This window comes from Diuraphis noxia, unplaced genomic scaffold, assembly GCF_037042655.1.
Source record: "Diuraphis noxia isolate RWA-SAM2 unplaced genomic scaffold, SU_Dnox_SAM2 contig0003, whole genome shotgun sequence".
Taxonomy (NCBI): Eukaryota; Metazoa; Arthropoda; class Insecta; order Hemiptera; family Aphididae; genus Diuraphis; species Diuraphis noxia.
Window position 1 is genome coordinate 57,795,034 of NW_028301713.1, and position 19,368 is coordinate 57,814,401.

General features: G+C 29.1%; 1 protein-coding gene and 1 non-coding gene across 2 annotated transcripts in view; both read left to right on the forward strand.

The window, feature by feature from the left end:
- Positions 1–19,368, forward strand: part of LOC107173388 (glutamate-gated chloride channel-like) — an 82,128-nt gene that overhangs the window by 48,732 nt on the left and 14,028 nt on the right. The window lies entirely within an intron of this gene.
- On the forward strand, positions 209–279 carry TRNAA-GGC (transfer RNA alanine (anticodon GGC)). Its single transcript has one exon. It is a non-coding gene; the product is annotated as a tRNA-Ala (tRNA).

A 19,368-nucleotide genomic window follows, 5' to 3' on the forward strand; every position in this document is an offset into this window, starting at 1 on the left:
CACTAAATAAGCTATATCGTCTGATTATTTTTCAATAATAATTGGACTAATCTTATCGCCGTATCGTAACGTTAATGTTTGGATGGCAATCAAACAATATACTGCATGTGTAATTGTGTCTATAATCCAATATTATATAGGTTTGTAAACATCAGGTTAACTTGGGGATATATAGCATTATAGCGTCATGGGTCTTATGGCTCTATGCGGTCGGGTAGCTTAGTGGTAGAGCAATCGCCCGGCAAGCGAGAGACCCGAGTTCGATTCTCGGTCCGGCGGGTAGATTTTTCACGTTATTTCCCCGGGAGAAGTTAGCATACATCAGAAGTGGGATTTGATCCAAAGGACGCAGTGTGGCGTGTGTTGTGAAGGACCTGGACTTGTTCTCCAGAGGTTGTGCGGAAGCGATCGCGTTTGTGTTAACGGCTCGTGCACTCATTCTGGTGATCAGGTGGTGAAGCAACGGTCGCGGTGCGCGACGAGGGACCAGCGTCGATCGAGGGCGATCGGAGGACGCAGGATAGTCGAATGTAAACATCATGTTAACTTGGGGATATATAGCGTCATGGGTCTATGCGGTCGGGTAGCTTGGTGGTAGAGCGATCGAGAGACCCGAGTTCGATTCTCGGTCCGGCGGGTAGATTTTTGACGTTATTTCCCCGGGAGAAGTTAACAGGTTTATATAATATATAATATTAATATAATTTAATATATAAATATATTATTAGGAATTGGGTAAAATTTTATTTTTTATGCGCTATTTGGCACCGTTATACTCAGTCTGTGTACCTGCGGTGTAACTGTGTCGTGAAATAAAATAGTCTAAGGTGTTAAATTTGTGGTAATATATTTATTAGTTTATTCACGGAATTTTTTTGAATTTTGTATAATGGAAATTGTCAAAACTAATAAAGGAGGCAATAAAATTTGTTTTAATGGTCATATGTACGTCATCAAGCTTTTGGGAAATTTATCTTGATCCTCTCATATGTAATGATGGCTTAACTCTACGGACAACGGATGAGTATTTAACAGCTATTGCTTACACAATACGATTATTTTAATGGTTTTTTTATTTTTATATTACCTATATTTTTAAATTCTACATTTTAAATTTTAACTTTTTTAATAATTTTAAATAATATTGTATTCAATTTTAAATAAATCCGTGTCTTTTTTATCCATGGCTTTTTTATCTAATGTATTTTTTATCCCCTAGCTTTTTTATCCATGACTTTTTTATCCGTGGATTTTTTGTCCGTGACTTTTTTGTCGGTGGCTTTTTTATCTTAGATCCAACTATAATACGTCAATATGACGTACCAATTAAAGCGATGTATATATTCATACACTCTGGAGGCACAGTTATAATGAGAACCACGTGGTCGAGTTTTTAGTTGATAATATCGTTGCATTCACATCCCATCTCTGGCTGACTATATAACTAATAATTATAATATTATACAAGTGCTCATGAATTCGCATTCATTAAGTAGACACTTCACACTAATAATGGTAGATACGTGTACCAAACCACACTTGCCCTCGTTTCTCATATTTTTCTTGGTAACGAACGGAAGAAACATAATGCACCGACAACGAAAAACCAGCCTGCCGTGCATTATTATTTATTTAATAACATCGCACTATGCGTATAAAAGTTATTTAAAACGAGCTAGGCATCTATAGAATACCTGTGTTGCAGGGGTGTGTTTATATTCTATTCAAAATACCGTGTAGGTATGAGATAACTTTTAGTACCCAATTCATTCAACAACAAGTGTTCTGAATATCATTTTATGAACAACAAAAACTTCAAAAACCCACCCTAGAGAGCGCTTCTTGTAACAAATAACGTCCATTGTTCGTTTGTTCTCCGAATAAGTAACTACAATTATTACACAGTAAAAGATTTTGTTGTTATCAAAGCAATAGGTATAAGCCTGTAAACATTTGACCTGTATCGTGGTTTCTGCAAAAATATTATTATATTTAATTGGCTGTATACATCCCTTAAATGTTAATTTTGACTTTTTGTAAAACTGCTCGATTTTTGGGTTATACGTCGTTTGAACCTCGCACCCTACAGTTCACCTTACGTATAATTATCGCACATAATTGGGGTATTTAGTTGAAACTCGATTGCGTAGATAAAATTTACTTTTTTTGGAAATACGATTGCTTACTAAATGTTTCTTATTATACGGTTTTCGAAACTACACAATATATTTCGCGAGTTTCAAGTTTACTATTCACTCGTAAATCTTGACGAATGATGATTGCTCCCATCTTTTCTAATATAGAAGTACATGAGTACACTCAAAGTTTGAAGTATTTTTACGATCATTGATAGTTAATGTACTGGCGTGACAGCATTTATTTGTACACAACCCTTCAACATTTCCATCCGTTTATTGACAAATAAAACGATGTTTATTTGAATCAGCCAATGCCATGTCTATTCCTTGATCTAATACAATTATTTTGATTGCATTTTTATGTGTTAAATTTATTATGGGGAATATTATATTTTGTAGCGTCAACATTGTACGAAAATTGCTGGTCTTATGTAACTGAACAGTCAACTAATAAAATCTTTCTTTAACAATGATAGGTAACTGATAAGTAGTATAGACTTTTATTAGGTACTGGCAGAGTGGGCATTAACCTTAGTTAGTTAAAAGTTAAAAAGTAAGATTAAATTACTTTTAACTAAGTTACATAACAAGTTACCTTGTTATATTTATTTATTTTTTAGTTATTATAAACTTGGTGAGTTAGAATTTGTCTCGTGATATGCTACTATTCCTTAATATTATATTAACATAAATAACTTTTGTTAGTATATATATTATGGCATATAATAATGGTATCACTTTTTATTTTATTTTTATTACTCTTATATATATTTATTTATTTTTGTGCTTAGACATTTATTAAATGAATAACTTCTAATTGTCATTAAGCATGGGAAAAAATATTCAGTTTGAAAAAAAAATGTAGGCTTAGCAAATTTCACAATAGAATTTATATATATTTGACGAAGTTGTTTATTAGCTTTTAGCTTAAAATGTTATGCTCGTAATATTCAAATTTTAAAATATCGAGTAGGTATCTCTATTAGAAAATACAAACGTTTATTATGACAAGATTTGATGATATAGAACACGGATGATTTTTAACAATTTATATTGTATATGTAATATATCATGTATTATGAAATATGAATAATAAAATTATGAGCTATGACAATCATTTAAAATTTAATTGAATCAATCAATATTTTTTTTTTTTAATTGTGTATAATATTATATTCACATCACCCTATGTTAATTATAATAATTATTGCATCTCCGAGTTCAACCAGAATTTGTTACCTATTTAAAAATCTTTGGATATGTGATATATAACTATAGTATATGTATACTTATATTTTTTTATATCTTCAAATTGTCTGATCCTGATGTGTTGATATGTTGATGCGTGAAAACGCATTTAATTGGCACAGATAAACAGACAATGCACAATCGATAATGGGCCTCTGATTTGACGATGAAACGATGTACGATATATTAATGACACAGGTAAACGGACGATGCTCAAACGATGTCTGTCGTAAATATTTTGCTGCACATTCATTAACGAAAAAAAAACCGATTATTTCTAAAATTAATGTTGTAATCTTTATCGAAAATTATATCTTAATTTTGAAATTTCATTCAACATATGTATTATTTAATATTATGTTGTAAAAAATATTGCGATTTGACTTAGATTCGGTTATAACTTTTGTGCCATGCCAATAAGAAAATGTAACTAAAAACCTACCTTGATATATTACAACCTCATAATATTAGTAAATATAAATACATTACAACTCAGTAAAATACAATTATACAGCTTAAAAATCGAGCATTATTATTGACTATTGTTCTTGATATAAAATTGTTGTTGTAGAATATTTAATAAGGATTTGTTAGTTTTAATTAATCACATTATGTAAAAAATTAAAACTATGTTTTAATATTTATATTTATATTTATATTGAATATCTATAACCTGACCTAACCTATAAATAATTTCATCACTCATCTCATTATCTGCCTTATAACTATATAACTTATTAGATAAAGATTTTTTATCTTTATATATTAAGTATTAAATGATGGCGTATTATTTTACATAGGTACCTAACTGCATATTAAGTACATTTGAACCTAATTTCAAGAAGACTGATTAAATAATCTACAACCATTAAAACGAGATCCGTGGGGATTATACCCTTTGGTACCTCAGAGATACATCCTCCAATCACCAATCGTCCGTGTACTATTTAATTTCAATTAATTCTTTATAAAGTTAAACTTTAGTCATACCTCCGGAATACCGCTCCTCCGAAGAATACGATAAAATATTGCCTACTTTGAAACGTGGTCTTAGCTTCAATGAAATAACATTAATCGATCATTTATGACATGATAAATGATTATTTCTGTAATTAGATTTCAAGATGAAATACTTAGCTGAAAAATGCGAAGACAAAATAAAACATTAATTTTATGATTAATATTTGGTAATATCTATGTTGTATAATTATTGAAAAAAATATGATTTATACTTTTACATTTCGCGTGTTGTTATTAAAATAAATGCATATAGGTTAATACAAATTATAAACAAATTAACAAAATATTTAATATTGTACGTAGGTATAAAGAGTAAAATTGTATAACAAATTATAATATTATGTAAACTCGTTTTAATCCGGTGCTATCCTATGGATTTACGCGACCTAATCATGATTTCGTGACAACAGTACAAGTTTAAAAAAAACACGCTGTACATATCATTTTGTTTTCTAACTGAAGAGGAGTCAGCCCACTATTTGTTTTCTCTCTCTGACCCACTCGTAACAAAGACAAAACACATTTACGAATAATCATTTTTTCTATGTCTTTAAGTAATTTTAGAGTAAAACCTTCCAATACAAAAAAGATAAAGAATAATATTTTTGAGGGAATGATGACATATCGATTTTATATTTTATTGATATTTGACTTTATATTCGACTTTCAAAATAAACAAAAAAATACTGTACATTTAAATAATGTTTAAATTATTTAGAGACAATATTTAGACAAACCGATATGTCATTCCCTCAAAAATATTATTTTATATCTTTTTTGTAATGGGAGGTTTTACTCTAAAATTACTTCAAGATATAGAAAAAATGATTCTGCGTATATGCGTTTTGTCTATGTTACGAGTGAGCCAGAAAGAAAAAACAAATAGTGCGCTGACATCCTCTGAAGGAATAAGTTTCTACTAGCCAACAACAATAAAATATCAACTGCTGTAACTCTCAAAAAGGACTCATACATTTTACCTCAAAATTGTTTTAGTTTACAGTTGATTGTAGACTTTTTTTTAATTTCTATAACTAAGTTTATATAAGGGTCGTTTACTGGCTTACTCGTTTCATATCTGAATACTAGTTTTAGTTTAGTGGAACAGTGAAATACAGCATAGATATATAATATTAAAATAACGTAAAATTTCGTATTAGCTATATTATGAACTATGGCCTTGCATTACTCATAAGTCATAATGAATTCCATAAAATGGTGTCAGCTCTATGAATATTTATACATAATATTTTATGCATACGCATTGTATATATAATATATATATTACAATGTACACACACACATTTACTGTTAAAATATATTTTATATAGAGAACGCAACAATTATAATAGCGTTTACGTATTTTATTAGTGGAGTTCATTTTTGATTATTTTTATATAATGCGTATGTTCATTGTCTACATCTTTATTATATATCATATCAATGAATAATTATTAATAATAAAAAATTAAAATTAAAAAATTAAAATTAAAAATTATTATTAATAATACTATTCATAATATCATAATATTACACACTTAATATACAATAAAAATATTGCAATAGTTTGTTCGGTAGGTATCTATAATAGATAATATGATTTTGAAAATGAGGTGATTTTGATATGGATAAAATGTTGACCTACACATGTGAAAAGTGCGTGATTCATTGGTATTGTTATCCTTGATAATCTGAAGATTAATTAAAATGGTTTGGTGTGATATATTATTTAACATGTAGCGGTTTTATGTTAGCCGTATTTGATCGTATTAGGTACTGTTATACGTGTTTTGCGTGACACTTATCCATATTCTCACGCAATGTTATAATTATTTTAATAGTCAGAGGAATACAAATCATTTTAATTCCACATAGGTATAATACATGTTATATCGTAATAACAACTTTTTGCTGTATTATATTATGTTATGTTAAGACGTATACGAATCCGGATAAGTTTGCTGTAGACGAACGTTTGAAATATCTGAATTCTGTATGGTCGGATCTGCTGATCTAAAAACTACTAAATAAAAGCACTAAAAACATTTAATATTTACCTTAGAGGTAACAAATAAAATAATCCACATAAACAAGTGAACAATACATTTTTTGAATATTTCATTACTATATGTACGTTAAGCTGCTATATAAATGTCTTCGAGTCTGTCCATTGTTCTGTATTTTATCGTCTAAAAATTGGAAATTAATGTTATTACTTTTTCTCTATCAAATTGAGTTGATAATTAAGTTATACAGCTATGAAACTACGATAAATCTGATTAAAAACTTTGAAATAACACTAAAATATTTTATGAATAGGCAATACTAGTATACAAACATTAAAACGCTGTTTATCGACCAAATTATATTAAAATATATATTTTTAAACCCAAAACTATTGTTATATATTATATGCATACAATAAAAAAATAAGCTTAAAATTAAGGTACGTGAAGTTGGCACTACAAAGTACTCAAAACTTTTCAAAAACATTCCAACAATTCCTACTCGGACTTGTTGGACGTTGTTGGACATTTGTTGGAATTTGTTGGAAAAGTTTAGAAAGGTTACGAGTCTTTGAAGTTTGTAGTGCCAAGTACATGACCAACACTACAAAGTACTCAAAACTTTTCGAAAACATTCCAACAACTCTTACTCGGACTTGTTGGACGTTGTTGGACATTTGTTGGAATTTGTTGGAAAAGTTTAGAAAAGTTACGAGACTTTGAAGTTTGTAGTGCCAAGTACATGACCAACACTACAAAGTATTCAAAACTTTTCGAAAACATTCCAACAACTCCTACTCAGACTTGTTGGATATTGTTGGACATTTGTTGGAATTTGTTGGAAAAGTTTAGAAAAGTTACGAGACTTTGAAGTTTGTAGTGCCAAGTACACGACCAACACTATACAAAGTGATCAAAACTTTTCGAAAACATTCCAACAACTCCCACTCGGACTTGTTGGACGTTGTTGGACATTTGTTGGAATTTGTCGGACAATATTAAAAGCCCTACAATATAAACAAAATATAGTGTTGGAACTTGGCATCACATACAACACTTATACATAAAAAAAATCATATCAAATTAATTTTGGTGCTCGCACTCCCAGTAACTTTTAGAAATCGTCCAACAAACCTATTTTAGTCTATTGAAAAAGAAAAACTTCTCAAACTACCATATATACTAACCATATACCTACTATTGGCCATTTAACTATATCTCTAATTAATTTTGAAGTACAAACTCCCAATGATTTATTCTTTTTCCTGTGAACCATTGGTATGTAAAAACTGGAGCTAGCTCTGGCGTATGGTATAGGAGTCGAACGGACCTCGTCCATACAAAAAACGATTCTGATGGGAGACAGCCTAGGGTTTTATCATAATATAATATTTTTAATTTTTATACAAACAATTTATAGTTCTGATAATGGGTATGTATTTATTTAAAATATCTATAAAAAAATTTGCTCAGATGCACTTATTTCCGATATTTTTTATTGACAGTTGACTCTCTGCCGAGTGGGAATCCCTAGGTATCGAGTGAATAAAAAAATAATTTTTGATGTGTTTTTTTTTTGTGTGTGTCTGTGTACAGCATAACTACTCGAAATAATGCTTCAATTTCAAACTTCGGGGGAGTTTTCTGATGTAAAAGTGAATATCCTTGGTGCATTATAGACGTCAAAAGTAAACATTTTCCAACAGTTTTCAAAAAAATCGAGAAAAACAAAAAAAAATGACAGAAAAACGGGAATTTTTAGGCACAATCAGCTTTCGACAAAATCGATTTTGATTTTTGATGGAACATTAAAACAAATGACCATTGATTCATGAAATTTTCACCAAATGTTTATATAAGTATATTCTATCCACCATGAAATTTTCAAAAATGTTTGACTTAAGTTGAACTATTCATAGGTATTCACTAGGTATTCAATTATCGATCATTATTAGTTTTTTTTAAATTAATATCGATAAAAATTTATTTTTTGGGTAGAAAATCTTGAAAATTTAATACAAGACTTTTAACATATTGTTAAAATAGCAGTTGAAAAATAAAATAAATGCATAGTCACAATTTTTTTTATAAGCATTCAAATTTTGAATTTTGACAAAATACGTAAAAATCACAAAAATTTGCAAATTGTTTTAAGCTAGAAATTCATAAAAAATTTTCTTTTTAAATCTAAGATTTAAATTTCAATACAAGATTTTTTACAAATTTTTCAATTTTTATCACAAAATAAATGTCCACCGGAAATTCAAATTAAATTTTTATTAGCATTTAAATTTCAAATATTGACAAAAGTCAAAAATTCGTCAAAACCACAAATATTTGCGAATTATTTTGTAGTTCAAAATGCATGGCTTAAAGAAGTGGCCACGGCGGGCGGTATCAGGCCTTTAGAGGCGCGACAGATAGTTTTACAATATTTGGTTTTTTATTTACAAGCAAGAAATATAATATCGAGAGGGAATGAGCTTATATTAACTGTCTCACGGTCTCTGATAAGTCGTGAGTTATATTAATATAACTCGTAGTGACACCTACACAGGCACACTAGGGAAATGGTTGAAGGCTCTGAAAAGAGCCTTTTTAGTCAGTCACAATTTTGAATCGACTGTGAGGAAAACTACATGTAGCCATGTAGGGCCGCTGGTATTTGCACACGGCGTTTTACAGTACGATTGCCTTGGTATTATATCCTATAGTGAATATTGCACGATGTGCACGTCGGCGTCGTCAATTTTTTCCTGTGATGGTATAGTCGATTGCCGTCTCGTTTTTGATGAGTGTCTTAGTTGCAGTAGTCTGCAGTATCGTCGGTTGCCGTCTCGTTTCAAGTAGATGTTGACGGATGGGATGTTGGCGGACGAATAATGATGTTTCGTAAATGTGACCGGTTTATATACTGTGTCCCGTACCGACTCGTAAACCACAGGTGTGTCGCCGTGCGTAACTGTGTTTCCCATCGGTACGGTTTGCCTCGCTATTCATACAATTTTGGGTTTTTGATTATGGTAATAATATTTTTTATTTCGTTACGGTCTCCTCTATCCATAGCAGTGTTTGTTGAGAATGTAAAGTGATCAGAAGGTTTTTTAAATTCGCCACTTAACCCTTACGGTGCACCGTGGTGGTGTCGTTTGTGCGTGCTGTGTTGTGATTGGTGGTCCTGAAAAGGACAATTTTATGTGGTAATAGGAACTCCGTTACAATGTGAAATATTGACGTAAATTGTCTATAAAACATAACATTCAAAAAGACCATTTATGTGAAAAAAATAATTAAAAACATATTAGCAACAAAAAAAGCTAAATAATTATTTCATATAATATTCTGAATCGTTGTATAATGAAAAAAACTTGTAAAGCTTTATTAGCATTGTATGAAATTTAAAAAGAATCATCAAAATCTAAACTCTAACGATCATATTGTGAATTAATAAATCCAAAAACCAGGCTGCTAGCCGTTTTATTCTACAAAACTATCCGAGCCCGTACCCGAACAGTTGGTTCATTAAGCGCTGCGGTTGGTAAATCAAATTTTATTAAACAATAACTCTGTTATTATTAACTGTAGCCCGTATGTACGGGCGTACGATGATGAATGAACCTATTAAAAATAACGAAAAACAAAACATTATATAAAATACGACCTTCGTCCGTGTTGTTCATGGTAAAACCGGAAGCGCGTGCACCTGCGGCAAATGAGCACACCGCATTGTCGCTGACGCTGTGTGAAATATGATTGGAACGTATCCCATGCGGATTTGCTGGCCGCTGACAGCCTGCTGTCGCCGTATAACTGGAACCGATTACAAAACAAACGTGCCGACGTGTATTATTTTCCGTTTGCGTATTTTCGACAAACAGTTCGGATAAAATGACAAACGGAACGAAACGGACGAGTTTCGTCGATCTCGCGCCTGAAGACCACGAAATTCGATGATAGCAGTTTTGACACGGCACTGGTCCGGAGGGAATTTCAATCCGTGGGAGGGAGGGTGATGACAAATCATTATTCAATCCTACCCCGCCCAACGAAATTTGGTAGTCGGGCAGATACTCGATTAATTTTTTTTTACTCATTAATTTGAAAAAAAATACAATTTTGCATAGATATTTTATTTCATCGAATCGGAACGAATGGAAATATAACACTCATATTATACATGTCATAAAAATTGATTTTTGTAATTGGTTTTTTTTTATATTATGTATTTTAGATTATATATCATCCAAATAATTTAATTAAAATATGATTAGTGAATTTAATCAATACATTTAAATTTTTGAGATCTTATACCATTATATTAATGTATAGGCACTTTTGAAGTAGCGATACCTATGTAATAAGTAATTAATAATTATACTAATATGTGTTAATATTTATGTTTAGTTTACTATAAGATAATATGAAAGTCATCTAACACACTGCGGTAGAGGTGGCAAAAATAAAGCCTAACACAATTTTACTGCTACCGCGAATAGCATTGTCAAGCCAAAATAATTTTACCACCACCGTTGCAGTATTTGATGACCTTAAAGCTATAAAAAAAAGAAGACATTTTATTTATACATTATACAATATTTTATAAATAATAATTAACTTGCGCATCTGAACCCTTTTTACAACTTCTTTATTAATTGTGTTTCGTATTATTCGGTATTTGTTGTCATCACACATTTACTTTGTATAGTACCCACACACAGACATCCTGCTTAATTGAAAGCGTAGAGATATTTTTCATTCTGGCAATTTAAAAAAAAAATAAAACAAGAAATTTTTGTTAAGCCACATATGAAGAGAATGTGAGAAAAAGAGACTGGATTATCGTAGGGTTGTGAATTTTCGTACGATTTACGAGCCCACCCTGTGATGACAAATCTATTCTACCGCAAATTCTGAGGCAAAAAATGAAAAATGCAGCGACGCAGTGATACCAAAAAAAATAATACTATGCAATACGGACCACATTGAGGAAAACTACGGATGTTTAATTCCCGGTAGAGATGACACTGTCACAGCAGTATAAATTACGATATTACAGACTTTGCGACCAGAAAACGGAAATATGACATCTTTTCATGCACATGAAGGTGCATACTCGTTCGCGTATTTATAATTAAGGTAATAATTATGGTTTATTGCTACGTTAAATTCATAAACTTCAAGTATCAATATAATATAAATATCCGCTGATGATACACGAGACATTTTATGCTACAACGGCGCTAAAGTATTTTTTTTTTTTTCAAAAATTGACTTTAAATCTAATATCGTAACATCTTTGAATATCAATAAATAGTTTTTGTACTTAAATTTTCAATTTTACCAGTGAATATAATAATAATATAGTCTTAACTGTTGTGCGGACTCTAGTTTTTGAAATATAATATGAATCAATGTTCATTTCCATATTAGATGAATGAATTCACGCCCACGTGAAGATTTAATATCAAAATTTATATCACCTCTAAGAATAATAGGCACTTTATCAGCACCAAATTTTCTAACAATACCATTACCATATTTTGGACGATACCTATAGGTATTATATTAAATTTTAAATTTTTCAAAATAAGTATGAATATTTTACTGTTAATTTTCAATTCAATAGTATAGGTAATATGTCCTGTTGCATGAGGGATAATCGATGAGGTAATTTTTAAATTTTAGCCATTTTTATGTTGATAAACAAAACTTCATGAAAAATCAGTTAGAAAATAAAAATATCCATACCCAGGCCTAAACATATCCATGTTAAAAAGAATAGTAACGCTCTGGTTTCACGCGTGGTGAATTCGTTTTTTAAATATATATAAATATAGAACCAAGATAATGTTTTAAGGTCTTTTGTCTGACACAATATGCGAATTTATTGCATCAATTACACGTGTAAATCTAAAATGTATTGCATCATGTACACATTTTAGTGTTATTTTCTATTAACCAAAAGGTCAAAAACGTATAGGAGATAAAAAGGAGAACATAGTGTGGTCAAAAATATGTATTACGATAAAACAACTAACAACTGAAATGGAGTTCTGTGAGCTGTTAGGTATATCCAACGATAATGTTGATATACTAACAGGGAAAAGTTTCACGGTTTTTTGAATAATTTTTGCTACATCTGGAAGTGAAAATGTTATAAAATGCATATAAATACCTTGTTAGGCGATATTATTGTAATGTTTATTTATTTTTGTTGAAATTAGAAACATCCTTAGTGATTAGTTCCTAACATAGTTACGCATTTATTGTGGCACATCATGCAATAAGCCTAGCAAATTTTCTTCGTCGACTCCCACACTTAAATATCGTTTTTAAAAGCTAAAGGGGGTGTTTTTTATCCCATCAAAGTAGTCGTTGCAATTAAGTTGCTGTTCAAAGTTTACTCTCAGAAATTTTCAATCAATTATTTTTACGCAAATAAATAAGTATTTTGTATAATGACACAATGTAAATATTAATCATATATATTATTAAAAGCTGCAGATTTGAGGCTTAAAGTTTTTACTATGAATATTTATCACCAGCGAACAGCTATACAACTTTTACATATATAAATACTTTATTATGTTGTGTCTTTTACATGACGATTTCGGTTATACCTTTTATTGACCATCGTACTGATATAATTAATGCAAACTCAGATTTGTATGTTATTTTTCTTTAAGTTTACTATAAGTGCCCTTATAGTACCTACTCCGAATAATATTTGAAAATTATTTTTTTGTCAAATACCAAAAACTCGAGAAAAAATAGCAAATAATAAATAATTTCGAATAACATTATACGTAATCCAACTTCGTCAACTACATTAAATTATAATTTTAGTTTATGCATAATTTCTGAACGTATGAAAAAAAGTATAATCCATGGGAATAATAAACGATCAATTTGTATGTATAAATAAAATGCTTTAGCATTATATTTCATGTGTTCTAACATTTGTTTTCGTTTATTTAACTGAAAAAATTTCGACATTCCGTATATTGTAATGATATATTATAATATTATCATAAACATAAAAAACAGATTCATTATATTTTAGAGATTCGTAATATGTGACGTATTTGCAGCAATTAAGAATATCCACGCATTTGTGGATTTCATATTACTAACTTAAACAATTTTTACATTCAGGAGAACTCATTTTACTCTAATATTTTTATTATTGATGTGAATTGGTGAATTTAAATAAAGATTACCTCATATAAATGTTAGAATATTACCTATGTGTGCCGTGTAGGTTTTTTAGATTTGAATTTTGGATTAAGTAATGACCATTTTAAAACTTTAAATTATTCTAAACGTAATATTTAATAGGTTCGTAAGACGGAGAAAACACATTGCGAATATTTCGTCTTCTCAAATAAAAATAATTTTCATGAAAGTTACAGCAAATATTCAAAGAAAATTTTTTAGTAGAATTTATAATATGAAATAAGTTAGATCTATAATACTTTTTTAAATCTTTATTTTGTTGGTGTAGAAAAAAATAAAATATTATAAAACATAACTGTATTCATTTAGTATTTGAACTAAATAAAACATGTACAAATACTTACCTAAATTTAACATTATTAAGTAATGTACCTATTGTACATAATGTACACACTATTAAACTATACCGCTAGTTGTTTTTTTTGCACATTTAAAAGTACACGAGTGACATAATCATGCGGGATACAAAACTGAATACAATGTGAAGCTATGAAAATATACTTTTTAGAAATCCTAGGACTATAATATAGATACCTCAGTACAAACAATTATAAACTTTTTGATTCTGGACGAAGTGATGAATGTATTGATTTTACAATGATGTGTGTTTTTTTTTTTTTTTTTGTGTCTGTGTACAGCATAACTAGTCGAAATAATGCTTCGATTTCAAACTTTGGGGGTGGTTTCCGATGTAAAATTGAAGATCCTTGGTGCATTATAGAGGTCAAAAGTAAACATTTTCCAACAGTTTTCAAAAAAATCGAGAAAAACAAAAAAAAAATGACAGAAAAACGGGAATTTTTACGCAAAATCAGTTTTCGACCAAATCGATTTTTTTATATGGTTGTAATTAAAAAAATAATCACTTTAAATACTTGAAATTTTCACCAAATGTTTATGTTAGTGTTCTCTATATACAGTTTAATTTTCAAAAATTTTTGACTTTTTTTGAGTTATTTATAGCCCACTGAAATTTACACTTTTTTTGAGAATTTTTTTTTGAAGTGTCGGTAAAAAAATGTTGGACGACCAAAAAAACTTGAAAATTTAATACAAGGTTCCTTATGAGTTTTTCTTATTATAGCTATAAAAAATTAAAAATCGTAAGTCACAATTTTTTTTAATAAGCTTTTATAGTTCAAAATTTTACGAAATCTGTCGAAAACGCGAAAATTTGCAAGTAATTTTGAAGTTGAAAAATCATAAAATTTTTTGCGTTTATAACTAAGGATTAAAAATACAACACTAAGTTCTCCATAAGTTTTCCTTCAAGTAGCTATAGAGAAAACTCGAAGTATCATTATAGAAAAAATTTTAAGTGCGTTTGAATTTTAAATTTTTACGAAATAGCGTAACGATAACGATTTATCCTGAAACGATTTTAAATATTTGTTATTATTCAAAAAGTATAAGTCCTAGATACTTGAAAATTTTACCAGTTATTAGGATTGGTATTTTCTTTACATGATTAAATTTTCAAAATATTTTGACTTTTTTTGAGATATTTATAGACGACTGAAATTTTCAATTTGTCTGAAAATTTTTTTTTGAAGTGTCGATAAAATTTTTTTGGCCCTATCAAAATACTTGAAAATTTAATACAAAGTTCCTCATAAGTTATTCTTAAAGTAATTAAAAAATTATAAGAATACATAGGCACAATTTTTTTTTATAAGCGTTTATAGTTCAAATTTTTACGAAATCTGTCGAAAATGTGAAAATTTGCAAGTAATTTTGAAGCTGAAAAATCATAAAATTGTTTGTGTTTATAACTAAAGATTAAGAATACATCACTAAGTTTTCCATAAGTTTTACTTCAAGTAGCTATAGAGAAAACTCGAAGCGTCATTATAGGAAAAATTTTAATTGCGTTTGAATTTTAAATTTTTACGAAATCAGGTGGGTATATGTATATCTATGATAATATAAGGTATTATGAATTATGATAACTACATGCAATGTTTTTGGAAGAATTGATTAACCATGCCTTATTCAAAATGTGTCTTAATTGAAAAATAATATATTTGTTTCAAAATAGAATATATGACAATATTTAAATATAATTTATTCTAGACTGACAAATCATCTCCGTTCAGAATCGTTTTTCGTATACAATGATACCTATCATTGCATTCAAATCTAACCTACCTTAGTCAGAGGTCCACCCCACCACCTAATGTACAGCAGAGCGACATCCACTTACCCGCTTTTTTTTTTTTTTTAATCTAGAAATTATACAATCTGTACATAAAAAAAAAGTACAATAAGCATAAATTATGGTTTTTTAAAAAAAATTATAATTAATGAGCTTGAATATCTTGAGGGAAGAACCAACCAGCGAAGGCACTTCGGACAATTATAAACTATTTAAATTAATACTGTGATATTTTCCGCAATCATTTCTGAAAAAGATTTCACAAAAGTTGTCGTGAAAACAAAATTCTAGTAATAATAAAACATTTTTTATTTCATGAATCATTCGCCATTTGTTGGATATATTTAGCTTTCGGGATTAAACAACGACAGCGAAAGATGGTTTATATTCTCAGCATATAAAATTATCTCACATGATCAATATATTATAATATAATCACTGATGTCTTAAGTGAACCTAAAAAAATTAATTGAGTTTCAAAAATTTTACTATATGAAATTTTGTGTATGTATTTTGGGCCGATAATAACAATTATAGCGTGCACTGTATAAATATAAAAATCAGTTTTAAAATAATTTTAAATTATAGTTTGAATAGATTAATTATTTTTTAATGATAAATCACATATTATTTTCCATACATAATAATAATTAAATATTGCCCGTTGGATATTATAACTTAAGCATGGCTGGACCGATCAGGCTAATTTTTTTTAATGTTCGTAATATTTCTACTGTGGTTTTTATGGATAGAAAAATTTTAACATACTGTAAATACTTCAAAATTACGCAATCCGAGTAGGTAACTTGTTAACAGTTTTTTTTTTCATTTGGCACGTTGTTCTAAATTTAAAATACTAAGAAATACGGAGAAATACGGAGAAACGAAAAAAAATCATGCTGAATTTATGATTTTCAGCTAAATAATTTATTAAATACTCAGCCCAATGTACAAACAATATTAAAATGCACCTAATATTTGATCTTCTGGTATATCGATTCATATTTTTTTTTAACTTTTACAAACAAATAAATTGTATTAGGTATGTATAGTGTAAATATTTTTTACTTAATAACTAATAAACGTGTTATTTTCTGAACAAAAACAATTTACCCAATACGTTAAAAGTTGCAGTTTTATCTAATAATAACAAATAAACTAAAATACTATTTGGAAGTTAATTAAAACTATGATCACAATTATGAGCTGATTTAGAATGTATTAATGGTTAGTGGTTACAACGTTTTATTTGATTCGCCAATAAACGAAATAAAAATAGTCTTGGAACTGCGTTGAAAAGGCATAGGCAAATATTAAATTTAGTCTAAAATATACGTGTACGTAACTACTAACAACACTATAAATCGTATTATGCAAGTGAGGGTTAGTATAATATTATTATGTTTTGCGATTTAATTTTTTCATTTCACAAACGAAAAATTCAAAGTAATCTGTTGCAGGGTACCTATGCAAATGTTTTTTGGACACGTGAATGCTTTCACCAGATCCGCATCAAAATATCATAATGTTACTCGTGGTTATCAAATTCTAGATTTTAAACTCATAAATGGGCCATGCACGCATTGGTTAAAAAATAGCATACAATTACCATGTGCATGGCGTGCCAGTGGACTTGACGATAACGTGGTTGTACCTACGTGGAGTCGCTACCTTCTTGTACTTAAACTTACCTATGTACTGTATTTGAACATGCACTGTAACACGCCGCTCCGAATTTGACGTGCGAATCGTTGTCGAAAAACATGCGATAATAATAATTATTGATATTATTATAACTGTGCGAGTGACCCAAAACCACAGTGTATTGTGTCTCACGAGCTGCGCCCGACAGTCTGGTGCCTATGGATTTCATCGACGACGCGCCAGTAAAATATAATGATTTTTTATCGCATTTCCGAGATCTGTATCTAAATATTTCCTCATTATCCGCGATCAATATACAAAAAAAAATGATATAACTTATTTTTTTAGAATTTCATAATATTTTATTAAATAAATAAATTCCATTTATTTGAATGATAACGGCATATGGTATTGATGTTAAAATAAATAATAGTCCAAGTTGTACTGCGAAAAAAAAATATCCAGTGAAACTAAATATACCTCGAGTATGAAATCCAATCATTTTGTTTTAACTATTATTATATGACTAGGAGAATTTTCCACCAGTCGCTCTGCTTGCCAAACCTCTCTAGATTTGCCATATCCCATGGAATTTTTTATTTGTAATGCTTTTTGTAATTAAATACTCAAAACTATATAGTTAAATGAATATAAATTTCATTCACTATATAGATGAAATGACATGATTCAACATGTGAAATAAATGTTACCATTGCAATAGTGTAATAAACATTCATATGTGTTTATTATTCTCATCTCTTGTAGTAATAATAATAATAATAATATAAGACTGTAAAAATTGAAAAAAATTTCGATTATATGTACGTATCAGAGAAAAAAAATTTAAAACAAAAAATGACTCTTTAGGACACTATTTTAGCCTAATATTAAATGGGTAGGGGTAGGTAGATACTTATTGGAAATTACATTTTCCACATAATTATAGTTACTATGTGAAATATTTTTTCAATTTTTTTATGTACTGGAATTAGACTATTATTATTACATAAGTAATAATTATTATAAGCAATTAAATAGAAAAAATCACAATACTACGCTGCAGCATAAAATATCAATAAGTTATCCGGTATACAGATAATCAATCAGTCGAATGAAAATATTTTTAATTATAGCCGCAATATGCAAATTTTACTCGTGAGCTTTTGGCTTGTTTTAAATAATATCGGAAATCCCCTGCGAACGGACACACCCTGCAAAGTGCTAACTATAAAAATAAATGTATATAAACGATGGTGATAATAATAATATCAGAGACGATATTGATTTAACAATTATTAAAGACATTTCGGTTAATGCAAGCACTGAGCTTAAAATATATTATTTTTATTGATTTTTATTTCCTGATATTCTGTCTTTCTCTTTATCTAATAAGCTACACGAACGCGCCAATCGCTGAATGTCACGGTAAATTTAATTTCTTACGTAAACAGGTAAGAGTATAATTGTTTGGTTTCAATATTATTTATTGATTAGTTTGCAGTATGTGTAGCGCTGTAAGCATATCACTGAAAAAATCCAAAGGAATAAAACCCACAAAAGAATCTTCGAAGGAAAAAAAAGACCATGAATATTGGATAAGAATCAGACCGAAAAAATTCACCCGGCAAGAAATAAACCCATAATCGTTTTAACTTATGATCTTAGTTTAAATTTAGTGATACTTGAACAGTTTACAAATTGCCTTACAAATATTTAATATTTTTGTTATTAAATACAACTATAGTCCCTGAGTTACAAGTTGTATTTATTTTATTTAAGCAAACAACTTACGTACCTCTCTAACTAGATGACATATTGACATATATGGCCAAAATTATTAACAAACAAGTCAAAATATCAAAACTTTTATGAAAACCATATAATTTAAAGAAATGAATTTCTCTTAAATCGTATATTTTAG